The 22,240-nt window shown below is 38.3% G+C and overlaps 1 protein-coding gene across 3 annotated transcripts in view; it reads left to right on the top strand.

Annotated features, from left to right (window-relative positions):
* Nucleotides 1-648: 648 nt before the first annotated feature.
* The window catches only part of Sphkap (SPHK1 interactor, AKAP domain containing), a 135,872-nt gene continuing 114,280 nt past the window's right edge, over nucleotides 649-22,240 (top strand). For 2 of the 3 annotated variants that reach the window (XM_090354953.1, XM_090354952.1), the window contains exon 1: nucleotides 653-706. The gene's annotated coding sequence lies outside the window, so the exon portion shown is untranslated. Of the gene's footprint in view, nucleotides 707-22,240 lie in introns of all 3 variants that reach the window. The other variant, XM_090354955.1, reaches the window with a different exon arrangement.

The following is a 22,240-nucleotide window of genomic DNA, read 5'->3' as shown; positions in this document are numbered from 1 at the left end:
AAGAGAGGAGGGGAGAGGACATGTTCGCTGGGCGGGGAGAGCGAAATCCCATTGAGTCACCTGCCCACCTTGGAGGGAGGAGGAGCCAGGTTCGGTCCCTGCTTGGTCCAGACGCCGGGTCCAGACCCGAGCAGAGAGCAGAGCGAGCGGAGGGCGCCACCGCGAGGTCGCTGCGCACGGCTTCCCGCAGCCTGGGAGGAGCGGGGCAAGCAGCCGCCAACACCGCTCCCGGTGCCCCGGACCCCGCGCGCCTCCCTCCCGGCGTTCGGGGACCCCGGATCTCTAACCACTCCCTCGGCTGGCGCTTTCCATCCTTCCCTGGGCGCCCATCAGCCATGGATGGCAGCGACCCCCGGCTCTCCATACCCAGGTAAGACTCCCTTCCCTACATGCAAACTCCCTGTGCTCCCGGGTCGCTCGGAACTTGTCCTGGGGCTCCTGGGCTTGCTTGACTCTCGGAGGCACCAGGGACTAAGTTTCAAGCCCAGCGCGAGGGAGCGCTGCCCCCCGGCCACCTGGCCCGGGGAGAGGCTGGGTGGGGCCTGCGCTCAGGGGCTGCAGGGGTGGGGGTTTGACATGGAAGTGGGGCGTCTGTAGCAGAGCAGGGAGACTGAAATCTCCTCGGCCCAGCGCGGAGACCCCACCCCTGGATCCTCGCTGGACAGCCTGGAGAGATCCCGCGCCTTCTGGTGGAAAGGTTTCTAAGGTAGGGGTGCAAATGGGGGGAAGCGGACGAGAACCAGCAACCTCACCTCCCTCCCGCGCCTCTGGACCTGGGGTGAACGAAGGTGATGGGGAGGGGGGGAGGCAAGACCGCTTCAGCCCCTCCCTGATGAAAAGGACCCGCGGTCTCTTCCATCATCCTTCTCCAGCTGCCCTACACCCCTACCTGGCTGTGATTACGAACTAATCGATCATCTCCCATCCCAGTCTTGGGGTCCCCACTCAGGAAGGTTAGGGGGGCCATGTCTGGCCCAGGTGCAGGCAGGGTGCTAGGAAGCTCGGGGTTGGGTTTTTGTTCATCTTAGATCACAGGGATGCACTGGGGCTGCGTGGCTGGCGAGGCTGGGCTCCCTTGGTATGCTTTGTGCAAATGATGGGCGCGCACAGGAGAGCGGGGGACACTGTTGCACGGAGAGTGAGGGTGTTTTTCTGCCACCTGCGTACACACACACACACTCTCTCCCTCTCTCCCTCTCTCCCTCTCTCCCTCTGTCTCTCTCTCCCTCTCTCTCTCTCTCTCTCTCTCTCTCTCTCTCTCTCTCTCTCTCTCTCTCTCTCTCTCTCTCTCTCTCTCTCTCTCTCTCTCTCTCGGCTTTAATGCTGACCCTCTTTGTCCTCTCTTTCTCTTCCTCCCAACACATTTAGGCAGCTAGCAGCTGAGAATACTAGACATGGAAATAAATAAAGGCTTGGCGCTCAGGTTCTTGGAGAGCGGCGAGAATCAAAGCCACAGATTCGCGCTCACAGGAATCTGCTCATGACTTACCAAGTAGCCAAGATATAGGGTGGGGGAGATCCTAGAAAGAATGGATTGTCTTTCCCAGAGTTGGAGTTGGCCATTTACACACTTAGATCCTGATGGAGAGGCCTCCCCCAGCTCCTCAGCCTTTTACCCCTATGCATCCTCCCCGCCCTGCACCAGAGAAGCATGGGCCGCTCAAAAGTCTCTCCATGGTTGCAATGTAACACTTAAAGCAGAGGCTCAGGAGCGCCAGGCTCTGCATGGTCAAATGAACACCAAGTCTTTCCTTTGTAAGCTCAAACAAGAAGAGGAAAGATGGTAATGTAGGAAGAGTTGGGGGAGGGGGAACTCTCAAAGCTACTGCTACTGATTTTTATGTAAGTGTGAGGAAATTTAAAAGTCATGTACATTTTACTTCTGTGTCCAGACAGGAAAAAAATAAATGGTCATTAGGAAGAAAAGAGAATGGTGCGCTCTGAATATTTCAACAGAGGCATTTTTGATAACAGATTGCTTTACTTTCTGTTCAGTTTTATAAACCATTACTGCTGTGACTGAATTGTGATTTATTCTTTCTCAAGTACGGGGGGTATTTTCAAAAACATGTGAAATACAATGTGACAACCATTTCTTCAAATTATGGCCATGGCAGTGCTTTCAACGACCTAGTGAAAGTGCAGTGAGTTTAGTTTCCTATTATGATCTTAAATTCAGATTTAACTTCAGCTGCAGACTTTTAAACCTTTGGAATTTACTCACCAATGGATATCACATTCCCATAATTCCGTGTGGGAATTTTAATTACTTCAATGATATAAACTAATGTTAATGTTGCAGTTCATACAATCCCTTATTTCTGTGAATGCAATAAACAATGACTTTTCTAAAAGTTTAATTGAATGCCATGGTCTTTGATTTTGACAGATGCACAAGGAAAATTAGAATTTGAACTTGCATGTATGAATCATGTAGCTGGTGCACGTATAATACCTTGAATTTCAAAAACCGATCATTGTATATTTTATATATATTTTCAAGAACTGTATTGATACAGAACTATTGGATTATTGTGGGTTAAAGCTTATGTTGTCCAAATCTGAAAAAGTGAAATGTTAACAATCATAAATCATTATTTCTCTCAAGAATTATCAAATAATTTGAACAGTCTTCTCAATAGTTGAACAGAGAAAAGAAGATTTGGTCATGAGTTAGTAATAGATTACACTTTTCTGTTGATTATTCACATTACTGATACTTTTGGCTATAGAGATATTAATAAGACTATTCACTAGAACTCTGTAATGACTGATTTTAAGATTTAAGTTGATTCATTGGGTATTTAAAAAGGAAATTCTGCTAATCCTTTATATTATATTACCTTGCTTAGGTGAGAGCTCCAGTTTATTTTTTTTACCACAAATAGTTTCATTGTTAGATGTAAAATTGGTCATATTTTTTAAATCACTGGTTATCAAAACTGGAAGATGTGTCCAGAGAGGAAACAATTGTAGAGAGATGAAATATTTCCATATTAGTTTTATTTTAGATCCAGAATCCAAGTGTTTTCTGTTGCACTAGATCAGCTCAAAGAAATAAAATGAAAGTGAAGTTTATTTTTTAATATCTAACACATCTGATAGTCCTCAGTTGGGCACCATAAATTATATACTATTTTATGAAAAGTTTACCTAATTAGCTATGTGCACAAGCTAGATATTTGGAAAATGAAAGAAAGGTCTCTTCATCAGTGCATACTGCTGCACATTTATTCCATTGCAGCAATTTCCCATACAGAAGGAAAGTCACTCTCACTTACATGGATAACTAGTGTGTATATAGTAAGATTTATACTTTATCTACTGCTATCCAAAGTATTACATTATTTGATCCTCATATTCTCCTGAGTTAATTATGATATATTGATATATTGTTTCCAGTTCCTATTAAAAACTCTGAAGCAAAAGGAAATTAAATAAAGAAAATAATTGGATTTTAAAATCCACATGAATAATATCTTATAGAGCTAAAACATTCCCAAAGTGCCTCTGGCTTAGAGGCCAGTGTTCTTTCTTGTATTAACTGAAAACCTATGCTTTATTTCAACTGGATGAAAAAGAGGCTCTGCTACATTTTAGACAAATGCTGATATCCTTGTCAGAACACATGGGGGCAGCCTCAATGCAAGCTGGTCTGTTAGGCAGTATGTGCTAAAAATATCTTTTCTTCAAACAAACAAATTTTCACCTCAGCTTTATCTAAGCTTGAACTAACAGTTTCAGAAAGAGAACTCTTATTTTTTTCTTAAAGCTTTGCATTTTTATACTGTATAGGTTTCCTTTCCTTTTCTTTTTTTTTTTGCTTACTGGATTGTGCTTTAATAGTATTGTTTTTCTGTGATGCTTTGAGGTGTGTGTGTGTGTGTGTGTGTGTGTGTGTGTGTGTGTGTGTGTATTTGGCTTAAACTCAGGGTCCAAACACTGTCCCAGGGTTTTTTTGCTCATGGCTAGGGCTCTACCACTTGAACCACAGCTTCATTTTCAGCTATTTTTGATGATTAATTGGACATAAGAGTTTCACTGACTTTGCTGCCAAAGATAGCTTCAAAACTTAGATCCTGAGTTCTCAACCTCCTAGGCCATTAGGGTCTGGTCAACAGTTTACTTTGAAAATAAAAAAAAAAGATGTTGATAAGTTTTTTTTTGTTTTTTTATTTTTCTGTGTTGTGATTCATAAAGTAGGAGTAATTTGAGTGTAGATCTATATTTCTTTATCCTATTCATGAATAATTCTGGGAAAGGATTAGATATTTACTAGTTAACTTACTCGTAAGTTAAAGAGCAAGGGTAGTAGCAGACATGCTTGAAATATAAACTTAAGGTGATCCTTTATCTTGAAAAGCATTCTTTCCTTGAGGCCAGTTTATCCTCTTTTTCCTGGAATCATATATGTTAGGTCATCAACACTCAGAATCTTGTGCACCTTCCTATAGCAAAAGAAACTGGAAAGTCCACATGCCCAAGACTCTGGGAACCCATGATGGTACTGGGTAATGGGGGTTCTGTGAGGAAACAGGAATTCTGAAAACAGTCTCTAGGCTATGAAGAGTCTTCAAGTCCACTCCTAACGCTGAAGGGCATTGGTGAATTTTATGATGCTCTGTTAACCTCTGTCTCCAGGTAGTTCCTGAATGGAAATATGTGTCTAGAAATAATGAGCCTAGATGTAAACGACTGGAATGTATTTTGTTCATTAGGAGTCTCCTTGCTGGGACAGTACTTCTCATTCGAATGAGAGGGGAAGAAGGAAGGTGATGTGTCTGGTGTCTGGAGCCTTGATGATGGCTCCTATGTGGGAATTAATGACACCAGCTACCTAGTCACTTTCTGGACTGTTCCTTTTCAGTCTCCCTATGAATATGTGGACACGTTCTGCATATCCTGACCTTCTAGGAGACTTTGGCTCCTAACCTGATAAAATGCGAAGACATTTATGATAGCGGGGACTCTCAGCATGGCACTGTAGAGATGCATCTTGCATTCTGTTGAAGTCAGCACCTTTGAAGCAACTAAGACAAAGCGTGCTCATGCAAAATAAAGCCAGGCTTCAACACTGGGTTGGTTTCTTTTGGAAATTCTAGGGCAGAGAGAGAGAAACATGACCGCAGAAATGTCCGAAGTGCTGAGGTGTATAGTTCATTGGCAAAGTGTCTGTCTAGTAAGTGCAACATCCTCAGTTCCATCGTCCATACCAAGAAAGAGAAGACAAACGTTTTTTACAAGTATAATAAAAGTTAATTTGTTTGCAAGTTAAAACAAGTAAACAAAGAAAGATTATACAGGAGGGAAGCAGGGGGCTCTACCTAATAGGTGGAGGTTTTCTTCTCTGGAACAAGAGGCTTGCCCGTTTCCTGTCTACATCATCTGCTTTATCAGAACCATAATAGACATCCAACACTTGAAAAGTGTGAGGGGACAAGGAACTGAGAGCATATGCGTGAAATGCCAGGCCCTGAGACTGTTCATCTATTTCTGCTCAGCATACCTGACTGATTCCACTAAATGTGATTAACCTATGACATATTTTACAAAAATCAATACCAATAAGTAGGACATATCACTCAGACACCAAGTCTCCCTGGATTTACCTTTGTCTCTCATTTCGCATCTATTTCTTCTTATGTGAAGTTATTTATTATAAACAGAATATTACTTATAAACAGGATATTTATGTAATCTTTTCCTATTTAATCACCCTTGAATTTAATCTATTTCTTCATATTTAACATTATTTATTATAAACAGGATATTCATTGTAAACAGGATATTTGTGTAATTTTTATTTAATAGCTCTTTCATTTGATAACCTCATTATTAATGTAATTAGGTCATTCATATTTATTATCATTTCACATAGGGCTGGTTTAAAAACTACCAGCCAGTCAGCTCTTTCTAATTGTGTCATTTGCTTCTCTCTGTCTCCATCTCTGCCCCTGTCTCTCTCTCTTCCTTGCTCTAAGTTAATTGGAGAATTTTCCCCCTAATTCTATTGAATCTCTATTTTATTGGCTTATGAGTTATATTTGATTTCAAAATTTTTGGTCATCAAGGACTTAAAATTTGAATCATCTGGTCATCTAAAACTACCTTTTCATAATAGTGCACAATCTCATATCTACTATAAGGTTTTATCAGATACTCATTTCAAGTTCCTTCTTGTGAATTATTTGTTATGGTTAGCATATAATTTATAACAATCATAAATACTGTCTAATAATATACTTGCTTTAAGCTACCTTATTCTTAAGAATAATTATAAAGTACATAAGTAAATTTGATTTTGTTTATTCGATTTCTAATGCTTCATTTCTGTTGACCTGAGTTCCTGTCTGGTGCAGTGTACTTCTGTCAAACATGCCTCTTCTGTTTTTGACTAAGAGAGTCTGTGTCTCCTTGATTTTCTTTGAAACATCCCTTTCTTTCCTGCCTGTTTCTTTTGTTTGCTATATTCCATTTTTTAAAATATTTTTTATTGTAATTAATAAAAGGGTTACATGATATTTGCCAGATAGAAGGTGCATTAATTCACATATATTGATACCCTTTCACATGTCTTGGTCCCCATTTCCCTCCCTCCCCACCCCAACCCCTCATCTTGTTTTCCCCCATTCCCTATCCAGTTTCAGATAACCAAATACAAATAAATCCAATATATCAGATAACAAAGTAAGATACTGTAACAATATGAGATAACCAAGGGACAGCAAAAGAGATGAGAGACAACATAGTACATTAAGGACAACAATCATTCATTATATGGCTTTTGTTTCGATATCCTGGAGGTCCTTTCAATTAGCTTCATACTAACTATATGGCCTTATGTATCAAGGTTTGCTCTATTGCAGATCTCTGCTAGTAGAGCCCAAGGTTTCTACTGATGATGACAAATTAGGGAAACCATTGAGCCTAAGTTCCTTTGAGTCTGGCTTACTTCACTGAATATGATTTTTTCTAAGACTTTCCATTTCCTAACAAATGGGGCGATGTCATTTTTTTCTGACAGCAGCATAGAATTCCATTGTGTACAAATACCACAACTTGTTGATCCACTCATCAACTAGGGGACATCTAGGTTGGTTCCATATTTTTTCTATGGTGAATAATGCTGCAATGAACATTGTTGTGCTAGTGGATTTAGTATGCCCTAGTTTCTGGATGGTTGGGTAAATGCCAAGTGGTGGAATTGCTGGGTCATAGGGAAGCTCTATGTTTAGCCTTTTGAGGCACTGCCATATTGCTTTCCAGTGGTTGAACTAGTTTGCACTCCCACAACAGTGTAGTAGTGATCCCTCCTGGCCACATTCCTTCCAGCAACTGTTGTTATTCCTTTTCCTGGTCCTGGCCATTCTAAGTGGAGTGAGGTGGAATCTTAGAGTTGTTTTGATTGGCATTTCTTTTATGACCAGAGATGTTGAGCATTTCTTCATGTGTCTATAGGCCATTTTTGTTTCTTCTTCAGAGAATACTCTCTTTAAGTCTTTGGCCCATTTTTTAATGGAATGGTTGTTACTTTGGAGATTAGTTTTGGAGTGATTCAATTTTTTGAGTTGTTGATATATTTTAGATATGAGGCCTTTGTTCATTGTTTGGTTGGTGAAGATCTTCTCCCACTCTGTAGGCTTCCTAATTAATTTACTAGCTATGTCCTTTGCCATACAAAAGCTCTGCAGTTTAATGCAGTCCCACTTATCCAGCCTTTCTCTGATTTGTTGTGATTCTTGGTCCTTATTAAGAAAGTTTCTACCTGTGCCAAGGAGGCCTAGTGTATCTCCTATTCCTTCTTGTAAAGTTTTCAGTGTCAGCTTTTACCTCCAGGTCTTTGATCCACTGGAGTTAATTCTAGTGTAGGGTGATAAAGAAGGATCTAACTTTAGTTTTCTGCAGGTGCTTAACCAGTTCTGCCAGCACCACTTGTTGAAGAGTCTGTCTTTCTTCCATTCTATTTTTTTGGCTCCCTTGTCAAAGATTAGGTGGCCATAGGTCTGTGGTTTAATATCTGGGTCCTCAGTTCCACTCCATTGGTCTTCAGGCCTGTTCTTGTGCCAGTACCAAGCTGTTTTGATGATTATAGCTGTGTAATAGAGTCTAAAGTTTGGAATTGAAATTCCTCCGGGGCTGTTCCTTCTGCTAAGAAGTGTTTTTGCTATACGGGGTCTTTTATTATTCCATATGAAATTTTGGATTGCCTCTTCTATTTCTGTTAGTGCTTCAGAAAAGGAATCTCCATCGTCCAGTCTCAGCCTGTGTTTTTCTTTTCCTTACATTCCAATTGTATGTACAACAATATACAGCTCTTGAATACTTTCTCCTGGTTCTGGCTTGGTTCTTCTTTTTTGTTTTTTGTTTTCTTTTCAGGTAGATAATTGGCATTGACTTATTGTCAAGTCTATTCATCTTTCCTTCCTCTGAAATAATTTCATTTATTTGTTAGAGGGATTCCTCTTCTAGTCACAAGGTTTTACATGTCTAGCATTTATATTGCTTCTGCTTTCCAGTTTTGATGTTGCTTTCACAATTAATCACCCATGTGTGTTTATTTGTTAACAATTCAAAATAATATGCATTAATCAGTCAATGCAGGCTCACACTTGTAATGATAGCTACTCTGAAGGCAGAGATATGAAGATTGTAGTTCAAAGCCAAGGTAGGCATGAAAGTTATGAGAAACTTATCTCTAGTTACCAGAAAGCCAGAGTGAAGCTGTGACTCAAGTGGTATAGTGCTAGCCTTGAGCAAGAAAATAAAATCTCAGGGACAGTGTTTAGGCCCTGAGTGGAAGCACCAACACACACACATACACACACACACACACACACACACACACACACACACACACACACACACACAATTAATATTCATTATGTATAATTTCACAACTGACAATTTCAATGTCTCCTCCTTCATATTTTAATTTGATTCTGTTGGTTGTTTAACTCCTTGGGAATATTATATTTCTTGCTTTTTCATGATCTGGTCATTTTTGTTGAAAGCCAGACATTGTATATAGGATAGTAGAGTTTGCCTAAGTAGAAATTGGATGCTAATGCTCTTATTTTTATTTCTCTTTTGAAGATGAGAAACCACATGTCAGTGAGCCTACACAAGACATTCAAGGTTACTCAGTGAATAGAAGAGCCAGAATTTGAACACTGAAATTTCAAAGTGGTACAGCAATTGGCTGTACCACTCTGGCTTTCCTGTTCTACTCTCGAGGTCTCCAAGACCATTTCAGGCCACATGAGATATTTTTGATCCCTCGTTCAAAGAGAAGCATTGAAACATATTTGATGATGAATAAGAAATGATCCTTATCCTTGATTAGCAAAGAATGTAATGTCAATATGACATTTATTTTTCTTAATGTCTTTTGAGCCAATCTTTCTCAAAATAAGATCTCTGTATCACAAGTAACAATGAACACAGATACTGTCAGCGATGTTGTTTAATGGTCCCAGGAAAGCAATGGAAACTCAAATAGTGACAGTCAACAGAGTTCAGCCTACAAATTAAAAGGCAAGTGTTTGTTAGTTACCAATTGAATGGACCCTGACCCTGAAATCTGTACTTTTATGCCAAGCCATATTTCTGCTTGAAATAGAATAGACACATTCAAGCATATCACTTGGGGGTTAAAAAAATTGGCTGGTTCCTTGGGGCAGTGGCTCATGCCAGTAATCCTAGCTACTCAGGAAGCTGAGATCTGAGGATCAAAGTTCAAAGCCAGCCAGGGCACAAAAGGACCTGAGAATTCTAGAAAATGGGAAATGGGGCTTGGCTTAAGGGGAGGGTGGTCACCTTGACCTGATGAGCTCAGGGGTTGGGCAATAGTCTTGAGCTGAAGAGCTCAGGGTCAGTGCCCAGGCAGAGTACAAGCTCTATGACTGACAAAAGGAAGGAAGGAAGGAAGGAAGGAAGGAAGGAAGGAAGGAAGGAAGGAAGAAAGAAGGAAGGAAGGAAAGAAGGAAAATTGGCTGGGAATGCAGGTTAGTGGTAGAGTGATTGCCTAGAATACATGAAGACCTGAGTTTGATTCCTCAGTACCACATGAACAGAAAAAACTGGAACTGATGCTGTGGTCAAGGGGTAGAATGCTAGCCTTGAGCAATAGAAGCTCAAGGACAGTTTCCAGATCCTGAGTGCATGCCCCATGACTGGCTAACTAAATAAATAAATAAATAACCATTAAACAATGTGCATCCTGTTTCTGACCTTTTAAAGTACATATTTCTTAACTAAATTCTTGGAATAGTTATGTGGACTTCTCAGAATAGTCATGTTTCCAGACATTCAAGTTCTAAAGCTTGAGTTATATATTACTTTACTACTTCTGTGCTATAGCAATGCTAGTAAAAGCACTGACTGAAAGCAACACACCAATTTATTATCTTACAGTTCTGCACATCAGGCATTCAAGATGAATCTCTCAGATAAAATCAGGCTGCTGGCAATGAAACATTCCTTTCTCAAGGCTTTCCTGGAGAAGCTATCTCTTGCTTTTTTCATCTTCCAGAGCGTGTCCCATTTTTTTATTTTTAACTATTAAAAAGTTAACCTTAAGTTAACTATGCAAAGGGCTTTCAATTTGACATGTCAATTCATGAGTACAATGCATCTTGATCAGTGTCACTCCTTCCATCGCTCTCCCCCATTTCTCTAACCCCACCACCTCTCAGTCATCTGATTCTGTTTTCAAATATATGGTGAATAGTATGACTGTATGCCCCCACCCCTCCTCAGTCCTCTCCCTTCTTATTGACTTCCCTGAATCTGATAAAATGTATTTCACCATTCTGGTATTCATGTTGTTAAACTGTAAGTTAATTAGAGTTTAACTAACTTGAGATATTGTATATTAGTCAATTGACTTATATATATGTATCTATATATCTATGTATCTATGTATCTACATACCTATGTATCTATGTATCTGTCTGTCTGTCTATCTATCTATCTATCTATCTATCTATCTATCTATCTATCTATCTATGCATGTGGCCCTCTCTATGTGTTCACAGAAAGCAACCCTATTATAACGCTGGTGGAAATGCAAACTAGTACACCCACTCTGAAAAGCAGTTTGGAGATTCTTCAAAAAACTAAACAAACAAAAACTAGCCTGAGCTTCAGTGATACCTATGGCAGCATTTGTCCAAAAGGTTACAAGTCATTCTGACACTCATGTGCATTGAAGTTATGCACTATTTATCGTAGTCAAGTTATTGGAACAGCCTAAATACCCTCCAGTGGGTATGTGGATCAAGAAAATGTGATTAGATAGATAGATAGATAGATAGATAGATAGATAGATAGACAGACACATGTACCTGATTCACCCATCAGGGAGAATAATACTATTTGTGAGGAAATGGATGAACTTGGAAAAAACTAAGTTAAGTAAAGTAAGTTAGATTCAGAGAGACAAAGCTTGTATGTTAAGTGGATATTAGATCTAAATTATAAACATATATGAAAACATATAGGATCCTAGGTTTGTCACATCATCAGCTACCTCCATTAGCAAAGTCAGCAAAGGAGAATCAGTGCTTCTCACGCCCCATCCTTCTACTCCTACCCTCCTCTTCTGCTTCCTTCTTCCACTCTTAATAATCCTTGTGGTTGCGTCAGTGCCCTAGATAATTCCACATAATCTTCCTATTTTAAGCTCAGTTGACTAATGCCCTTAATTCCATCTTGAACCTTGATCCTGCTTTGCTCTGTAATGTAACATAATCACCATGCTTAGCATGAAGCTGTCTTGAATGAGAGACATGATTATTCTGCCTGCTACAAATATCACTTGCACTTAAAACCAATTGTTCTGGAACTTGAGTGATAATTGAGATTCTAGGCAAAGTTCTTTCTTTCTTTCTTTCTTTCTTTCTTTCTTTCTTTCTTTCTTTCTTTCTTTCCTTCCTTCCTTCCTTCCTTCCTTCCTTCCTTCCTTCCTTCCTTCCTCCCATCCTGTGTTTCCTTCCTTCCTTCCTTCATTCCTTCCTCCCTCCCTCCTTCCCTCTCTCCTTCTTTCTTTCTTTCTTCCTTCCTTCCCTTTCTTCCTTCTTTCTTTATTAAATAGAAAGGAAGTACAACAAGACCAGTTGTTACTTCTCAGTCATGCATGAAGTTTTCAGTGTAGCTGATCTGAAAACAACCACTTAATTCCCACAGATTATTCAAGCCCACAAAGCCAGATCTTAGAGAAATCATTCATAGGCAGTTGTTCTTCATAGTGTTCTTTAACAGTGCTCAGCAAATATTATGTACATGGCACCATGTTCCTAAATGCCAGGCAGGGTAATGCAAATCTATCTATTATCATCCGACTGATGCAAAACAGTATGTGTTAAAGATAAATAATGGACTTTGATATCAAGCTCCCATCAGATGGATCTGTTTCTCAGTTGTTGGCAGAAAGCTGGGCTCAGTCACATCGCAACACAAGCAAGAGGAAGATTGCAGGTGTCGGGATCTCTTGACACGTTCAAGACTGGATAGAGGAAGAAAGACCAAATCTCTGCCCCACTCTCTTGCTAAGAACCCGGGTGCTTGTACACATAGAAGTGATGCAGATCATAGGTATACGAGTGGAAGGATTCCTGGACAGTAGATACTTTGCATACACTTCACACTCATTTTCCTTTCCATTTCCTGGATGATCCCTTCCACACTAATCTATGTACTCTGTCCTGTTTGGTTCTTGATAACATCTGATATGATAGACAAGTCATCTGTACATTTGTAAACATGCTCCCCTAAGGAGAAATTCAGCCAAAAATGGATTTTAAAATTACAGCCCCTGGGTGCCAGTGGTTCACATCTCTTATTCTAGCTACTCAAGAGGCTGAGATCTGAGGATCATGGTTCAGTCAATCCAGGCAAGAAAGTCCCTGCAACTCTTATCTTAAATTAATTATATAAAAAAGATGGAGATGATGCTATGGCTCATGTGGGAGAGCCCTAGCCCTGATCAAGAGATCAGGGACAGTGCCCAGGCCCAGAGTAAGAAAGAAAGAGAAAGAAAGGAAGGAAGAAAGGAAGAAAGCAATCAAGAAGGAAGGAAGGATGGACTGACCAGTAGCTGCATTGTCTATGCTCAAATGACATTGATTTGTCTCATCCAGTTAATATATAAAAGAGCTAAGGTCAAGAAAAGCTATATAAAATATTTTATATATGCTTAATTGGTTATTTGGAATTGGAGAGGGAAGGGGGGGAAATCAAGATGTGTGGGAGGAGGGGGGGAGGGAAATGGCGACCATGACATGAGAAAGGGTATCAATATTTGTGAAGTAATGTACCTTCTATCTGGTGAATATAATGGAACCCTTCTATTAATTACAATAAAAATATATGAAAAAAGAAAAGCTATATAAATTAGTAAAATATACTTAGTTCAAGCCATAATCAGGATTTGATTTCCTGATTATATTTCTTACTATATTGGGCTTGTTTAAAATAAAGGTGGCAACAGCAATAAAAGTTAATCTTTATAATATACCTGGAAGCTGTTAGAATTTTCCAGTACAACACAACCTATCTAATAGTTATGTTCAAATACTTTCCTTTTTAAAATCTATTTATTTATTTATTTTTATTTTTTATTGTAGGGGTAATGCATAGAGAAGTTACATTCGTCAGGTAGTAGATGCATTACATCGGGCACATACTACCCCTTCTCATGTTTTTGTTCCCATTTCCCTCCCCCACACCCTCTCAATCATCTTGTTTTCCCTCTTCCCTATCCTACTTCAAATAAAGTATATACAATATACAATGTAACAAAGTCAGATACAGTAACAATATGAGATTAACGAAAGGGCAAAAAAGAGATGAGAAATCACATAGTATACAATAGGAACAACAATCACACAGGATAAAGCTCTTGTTTCCATATCCTTGACATCCTTTCATTTAGCCTCATCCTGTATGATCCTATATGATCCTACCTTGGTTTTACACTATTGTAATCCTCTGCTAGGAGAGTCCTAGGTATGTACTAATTATTACAAATGAGGGAAACCATTGAACCTATGTTCCTTTGGGTCTGGCTTACTTCACTTAATGTGATTTTTTCCAAGTTTTTCCATTTTCTTACAAATGGGGCAATGACATTCTTTCTGATGGCAGCATAGAATTCCATTGTGTATAAGTACAACATCTTCTGGATCCATTCATCTACTGAGCCTATGTTCAAATACATTCTTCATTTTACTTCTGTAAGAAACTAATGTCCAGATACTTTCTCAGGTTATCATTTTACTAATAGAATTTCTAGAAACAAAGTCAGTGCTGAAGATTGAGCACAGTACAGAAGTTGCTTGTGACTTGAATATGTGTGTTGATTTTAGCAATGATAGTGACTACTTACAGTTTCTAAGCCTTGGGTTCTAACTTGTCATTTATCATTTACTGTATGTATTTTAAGAATGCTTAGTGAAACAAGGTGCAATATCCATCAGTAAATAAATCATTGAATCGACAATTTTCTCTGTAAACAATGGAAAAATAGCTTTTCTGTCTCTCTGAGAAATTAAATTGGTCTGAGAAAGTTGTAACATAAATCCCCATTCATATTTGAATATGCTTTCTTCAATAATTGACTAATTAAAATTTTGTACAGTGATTAGTGCTAGTAAATTAAAATAAACTATTTCAGAATGAATTACATAATTGAATGAGGTACATTCCTTAATTATTTATTGAGCATGGTAAAGTAAAATATGTGAATACCTATAAAACACTTTCAGTTTATGCACTAAATTTTTAATTTGTAGGTGGCCAATCCTGTTTTGTGAACTCAGGGCCTTGGATTCCATTTTAGCTTTTTCTGCTCAAGACTGGAGCTTTATCATTTGACCCACACCTCCACTTCCAGGTTTTTGCTGGTTAATTGGACATGAGAATCTTCTAGATTTATCAGACTGGACTTGCTTTGAACTGCAATCATCAGACGGCACCATCTGAGTAGCTAGTATTACATGCATGAGACAATAATGCTCAGTTTACACATTTCACACTTTAGTGCAATTTTCTCAAATATTAAAATGAATTAAGAACCTTCAGACTTTTACTTTTCCAATTATGAGGAACTCCTATACTTCAGTTGTAACATGTTAAACAAGACACTTAATTTATTCTTTCCTAAAAATCCATAACTTACAACTATAAATAAAACATATGTAGGGATAGGGCAGTAGCCTTGAGCTGAAGAGCTGAGGGAGAGTGCTCAGACCCAGAATTGAAGCCCCATGACTGACAAAAAGTAAATAAATAAAAATTCAAGATAGAGTAATAGTAGATACGAATTTGATCAAAGTGAAGTAGTATATATAAATGTATATATATGGATATATGTAAATAGGTATATAAACATAGAAATGAACTGGTACAAAAACATGCTAATAAAAAGCAAAAAGAAAATCTACAATGTGATTCAAAATATCAAAACCAACCTAGATTGTGACATGAAAGAAAACCTGACTACCATTTCAAATAAGTGTGTTTAAAATTTCTTTCTGGAAAGTAGTGCACCTACTGCCTGACACTGTAACCCCTCTATACATTACCCCAACAATAAAAAATAAAATTAAAAAAAAGAAAATGCTCTTGTAGGTATGCTTAAAAAATATACTGTACCGTGCACTTTCAATGTGGGTAGTCATTTTCTCCACTTAGACAATTAAACTAAACTATCACACTAATTTGACCCAAACTTAAATTCAGATAAAAATAAAGAGGAGCCAAATTTCTTCCAAGTGAAATACTGACCCTTTTAAGTTATCTTTGACTCATTCACATATTCTAATTTGAAGGTTTCTAATCTTTCATATTTTCTAAATGAATCAACAGTGCTCCAAAATGGCAATCAAAATGGCAATTTTCATCTCATTTGTCTAATTATCAGCTGGTCACTGATCTGACCTAGCATTTCATCAGAAACACATTCACTTGGACTCATATAATGAAGAAAATAAGCTGCAGTTGAGTTTCATGAATCACTATAAATGATGTGTGCATTGGATATTACCCAGGAAAGCCGTTATCACAAGCTTGATCACTCAGCTCTGGCAGCTGAAACAAAGAAACACATGCACAGTGTTAAATACAGCATTTCCCTCCATGTTTCTCCCGAGTCCAAAATATTTTCTATTGGCACACAAAGAACATTTATACAGAAAGAGGCAGAAAAGTTGGAGAGCTAACTCAGGTTTTAACTTGGAAGAGTGTCTGGGACTTGAACAGATAACTAGAACTGGGTAAACAAAGTAAAGGCAAAGGCTCTCCTTGCTTATCTGAAAGAATGAAGTCTAATGATTCAAATGTGGGCTTCCCCATGTGAGAATAAATGAAATCTGGAAAAAGTCATTCTAGACGAATTCATCATAAACAAGTCTAAGGGACATATTAATAGTAAGGAGAATTCTTGTTTGACTGGAAAATTTCTTTTCAAATTAATAAAAATAGTTCATGGTATCTCTATCCTAGGTGCAAAAATGAATTGTATTATGAACGAATAACAAATTAGGTGCAACTGGATTAGTGGATTGCAATATTACCTGCAGAATCATACATTAATATGTCATTTTATGTTATAAAATCAGAAACAGTATAAATTCTGTAACTGTATTTATAGCCTCAGCAATTTTTTTCTAACATTTCCTCTAATTCTTTGATTCCCAACTTTGTCTCTTATGTGAAGCATCTGTCATACCAGTCATAACCAATCTTGTCTGCTTCCAATATTATCAGTCTCACCCTGTCAAGCACTCATTTGCGATTGTTTGATGTGTGATTAAGGAGATGTCTACCACCACGTAGTTATCCTTTCTGATATCTTTCATCTTCTACAAGATTTTTTTTCAGTTGACTAGCATTTCATTTAAATAAAAGTCACAAACTCTCTCTGAGCTTATCCTTGGGAAACAGCCACTGAAGACATTGATTTGATAGAGAGAGACAAAGAGACCAAAGAAAGAAGAAATGGCCCTTACTTGCGGAGTGCTCCATTAACAAAATATTTACTTTGGTATGCAAATTTGTAACTGCACTAGGAGATACACTTGGACTTTTGGGGGACAATTTTCAGTGAATAAGTTGACCAAATTTTTCTCAGGGAATGATACATAAGAACATCTTTTTCATTTTGACAAACATTAACTACAGATAAATGAATCATCTAATCAGGCAATGTAAATATGATCAAATATCTCAAATAGGATTTTCAAATACTTTATAGTTTTTGCTCTATTTGTAATTCATAGATGAATGTATAAAGTCTCAGTGTATCCCAGAATAGTAATGACTCTTCCTTCTCCCTTTCAACTGTAAGGATGCTTTGAGACAAAAAGTAGACAAATTAGATAAAAGTTATATAATGGGTCCCTGAGAATGTTGGTTGTGCCTGGAACCTTGGGGGAGATAAAAGGGTTATTTATCCTTAACATGAACTCTACATATCTCTGAGGCAAGCAAAAACAATAATGCATCTTAATATAAAGTTGAGGTCAAGTGTAAGATAAAGACAAGCCTGAGAAAAGCACGATTCATCCATTCACTTACTAATTCAACACCTATGCTGACCCTTTATTGAATGCCAGATGATGTCAACTGAAAAAAATATAATTTCGAGTCATCTCTATTGTTATGGAATTTCCGTACCAGTAGGAGGTCTAGATATTAGTCAGGCAATGACACTGGCAAATATATAGCAAATTGCCATCTGTGTCCCAAAGGAAAAGGAACATGGTTTTAGGGAACATAGAACATTAAACACAACAACTTTAGGCATTTTTGTGGAAGAATGCTTTGGCAGCTAGAATAGCAGTTGGAAAATTCCTAAGACAAGACAGCAATAGAACACAACCCCAGGTTAGTGCTCGGAATAACAGGAAATAACTAAATATAAGGGCTAGAAGATGTCAAGCTATGAGAGCCAGAGATGCTGCATCCAAAAAATAATGTGAAATCGCTGGAATTTCTTTAATTTAGAGGCAACTTGAAACCCTAATTGAAACAAAACTGAGAACCCAGCATATTTGAAATGCTCTATCAACAGCAGATGTTTTGGAAGGTGAAATTGTTCATTACAATTGCAGTAGCACATGCTTGAGAGACAATATAAAAAGAGGAACAGGAAGCAAAGAAGGGATCTTCAGAAGTGGACCACTGTCACAAAGAGGACACTGTAAAGGTATTTTGTTTTTCAAGTTTCAAGATGTATGATAATATCTAAAACAGACTTCCAACATGTTGGTCATATATCATACAGACAGATAAGACAAGCAGAGGCGTTTGTCCTGGTGGCATCTGTTGAGATAATACTAAGTTCCATTGTACAACAAGGAAGGGGACAATACTGTCCATGCCTGTAAACACCCAATTTGACCACTTGTATATTTTTTCTTATTTGTTTATGTATTTATTTATTTGCCAGTCCAGAGACGGGAACTTAGGGCCTGGTTACTATCTTTGGACAGTTTTTCCATAACAATAGAGATGACTCAAAATTACATTTTTTTCAGCTGACACCATCAGGTATTCAATAAGGGGTCAGCACAGGTATTGAATTATAAGTGAACGGATGAACTTTGTTTCTCTGAGGCTTGTCTTTAGCTTATAGTTGACCTCAACTTTGTATTAAGATGCTTTATTTTTTTGCTTGCCTCAGAGTTATGGATAGTGCCCTACCACTTGAGCCACAGTGCCACTTCTGGATTTTTCTGAGTATGTGGTACTGAGTAATTTAATCCAGGGCTTCATGAATGCTAGGCAAGCACTCTGCCACTATGCTAGGCTCCTGCGCCCCTCCCCGCTTTTGGGGCTCTTGGGCTTGAAGTCAGGTCAGGGCATTCCCTCTGAGCCTCCTTGTGCTCAAGGCTAGCCACTCTGCCACTTGTGGATTTTTCTGAGTATTTTCCTGGAGATAAGAGTTTCATGGACTTTGCTCTGGATATCTTTGATCTCAGCCTCTTGAGTAGCTAGGGTTACAGGTGTGAGCTACAAGCACCCTGCTAGGAAATGAAGTTTTCTGTTTTTCTCCTTCCTTTTTCTTTTGTTTTGTCAGTCCTGGGGCATGAACTCAGGCCCTGGACACTGTCCTTGAGCTTGAGCTTTCTCCAGGCTGGTACTCTACCACTTTGGCCACAGCATCACTTCTAGATTTTTCAGGGTATGTAGTATCCAAGGAATTGAACCCAGGGCTTTGTGCATGCTAGACAAGCACTCTACCACTAGACTATGCTCCAGGTCTGGACTACTTGTGTATTTTATTGATGAATATGGGGGTATATACAATAGCTCCTATCCAGTATGAGGAAATAAAAGGGGAATATTGATGATTGGAGTGACAGAGAAAGAATAAAAGTATATAAAGGTGGACAGTGGGTAGAAAGAGAGTAGATCATTAGCTAACTAACTTCATAGCCATCGTGTGATACATAATGGCCATTAAAAGCTGATGGAATACAACAAATAAAAATTCTCTCTAGGGCTGGGAATGTAGCCTAGAGTGCTTGCCTAGCATGCAGGAAGCCCTGGGTTTGATTCCTCAGTACCACATACACAGAAAAAGACAGAAGTGGCACTGTGGCTCAGGTGGCATAGAGCTAGCCTTGAACAAAAACAACAACAAAAAGTATTCTGTGTCTGCCATCATCAGTCATCACTGGCGCTGACATCCAGTTACTCTGTGGCAGGCTCACCTTACAATTGGGGAAGTCAGATCTATTTCACCAGAGAGCCCCGGTGCCTAGTGACTCATTTTCTCTGGGTACCAAATTTCTTTGCTTCCGGAGTTTTGCTACCTGTCATGGCATTGGTTTCAGGGAGGCTGTTTGATCTCTCCTTTAGGGCTCTTACCAATCTCTGTGCTCTTCCCCTCTCCCTTACATTTCACCAGCAAATTATTCCAACTACATAAGATATATGTATGCTACATAATCCCTGATTAAATAGTTAGGTTAAGGGGGAAAGGATTCAAGGGTGAAACATTTTTTTATTAATTTAGATAACCTGTGTTGATATTTTTTTTACCAGTCTTGGGGCTTGAACTCAGGGTCTGACTTTCACATGCCCATCTGTGACAAAGAGATAAAGAAATGGTATTAGTGGCAACTTTGGACAAGAACTGAGTCATTTGAATGGTGGTCAACACTAAAGCAAGAATTAACTTCTCTGTTTTCTCTGTTCTTTTGCTTAGTACACAGAGAAGAAATGAATCTGAAAGTAGGTTGCCTGCTCTGCTCCATATCTCCTGACTTTCTCTCCACTAAATTTCATGTGCTGTGGTGCTTCCAGCATTTCTACAGTGATCTTGTGTGTTCTGTAGAAGGCTGTGAGGCTATCACTAGGTTACAAAAGACAGGACTAGTATTTAAGTCCTTGTCTTGTTTTCTTAGGGAAACCTTTTCATCCCAAAGAATTATAACAGTCAATTCTTGACAAAATAACTAGTTCCTACCTACTTCTTTCAGGGTCTGTTTTTCATTATTGTTTCTAAAGCTCTCTTTCCTAACAATTGTAGGAAAACCCAACTGATGAACTGCTCTCTAGGTTTCTCATAATTTTCCCCCCAAATGACACACCTCTCACTCATACTAATCGGAATACCAAAAGAAATTCACATTGAGACAAATAGAGTCAGCATTCCTCCTAAAGTAATTGCTATAATTTTTAAAATATATAAAGTCTAGAAAAATCTAAGGAACATAAGAATAATCTAGAAAATAGAAGGTGTTCTTTTACTGATTGTCCACTGACTTATTCCATTTTCACAAAGCCAGTGATTTCTTCTTCTTTGTTTGTATATTTGTTTTGTTTGCTGTTATGATTGGAGAAGTCTGAAATACTCAGATACACCCTCAGTCTTAGCTCATTTATGTTTTTTTCTTTTTTCTATGAAATTCATTGCATAATTCTTTTAGACTAATCAATGCTCTTTTCAGCCACATAGACATCACTGGGAATAGAAAAAACAGGCAAGCTATGGGATTAGAAACTTGAGGCTATGATTACATTCTATGGTTTTTTATTTCATGATTGAATTATCCCAGTGTATGTATCCAAGCAACTTTTGACTTGGTTCTTTATGAGCAATGATAACCAACCAGCATGCTTACTTTAAAAGTATTAGATGCCATTTTCTTACCTCCTCCATATTTACCATTATGTACTATTTACTCTCTGCCTGTCTAAAGCTACATAAAATCATGTAGGACAAGATGCCTTCTTTGTATATTATAATATCTTGAGTGCCTTGCATGATGCATGATTCTCAGTAGCCATTCATTGAAAGAATAGAACAAATGTGCCTTAGCAAATGAGAAGCTCAGAAGTAAATCTTAACTCTAATCAGAAGGTCTAGGAAATGTACCCATGACTAATGACTGTTGTCATTCTTTAAATTTGCCATTGTGATTGAGGCAATAGCTCAATTCTTCCTACAATAGAGAACTGATCTATACAAGCAATTGAAGTTGCCCTCAGAAAGTTTTCTTTTAAATATAGCTTCCTCCTGGTTCCTGTTGGTCATCATTTAGTTACTATAACAAACATACTTGAAATAATCAACTTATAAAATGGAAAAGTTTATTTCTGGTCATTCCATGAGGTTTTATTCCATGATTGCTTAGCCCAATTGCTTTGAAGCTGCATCAGTCCAACAGGGTAGATTTTTTTTGTAGTGGGTCAAAACTTCTCATCTCATAGATAGGAAATGAAGGAGTTAGAAAGAAAGGGGCTATGTTCCCATAATTCTTTTCTCCAATGACCAACAGACCTCCCACAGGGTCTCGGTCTTAAAGGTCTTAATTATTCAGACCCAAACTGCAACAATCCCCAAGTCTAGTGCTCACAAGAAGAGTGGAACTGCATTGGAAATCTATGTCAGGTTCTTTGAAAGATCATTTTAAAGACACAATGGAAGTAAACATTTCCGTTGTAAAGCTCAAATTAAGTGGTGAAGAAATAGTCTTGTTCTCTTAACTGGCACACCGTAGTTTAAAGAACATAAGAGAAGACTTTCTCACCACAATGCTCTTCTAGAGAGAGTGCATTCAATTTGGTTCTTAACTGGAGACTAATAAACCTGCTGCGTTTTGACCTGAGGCCATAATGAACAACAACACATAAATCCCAAAACTTTACCCATTTTGCCTTTGTCATGTGGAAGTTCTATTCCCTGTCTGCAATTATAATTTCAATAAATATTAAATTCATAGGACTT

This window comes from Megascapheus bottae, chromosome 21 (assembly GCF_031878675.1).
Source record: "Megascapheus bottae isolate mThoBot1 chromosome 21, mThoBot2.hap1, whole genome shotgun sequence".
Taxonomy (NCBI): Eukaryota; Metazoa; Chordata; class Mammalia; order Rodentia; family Geomyidae; genus Megascapheus; species Megascapheus bottae.
Note: the sequence above shows the minus strand (reverse complement) of the source record. Positions and strands in the feature narration are given on the sequence as shown.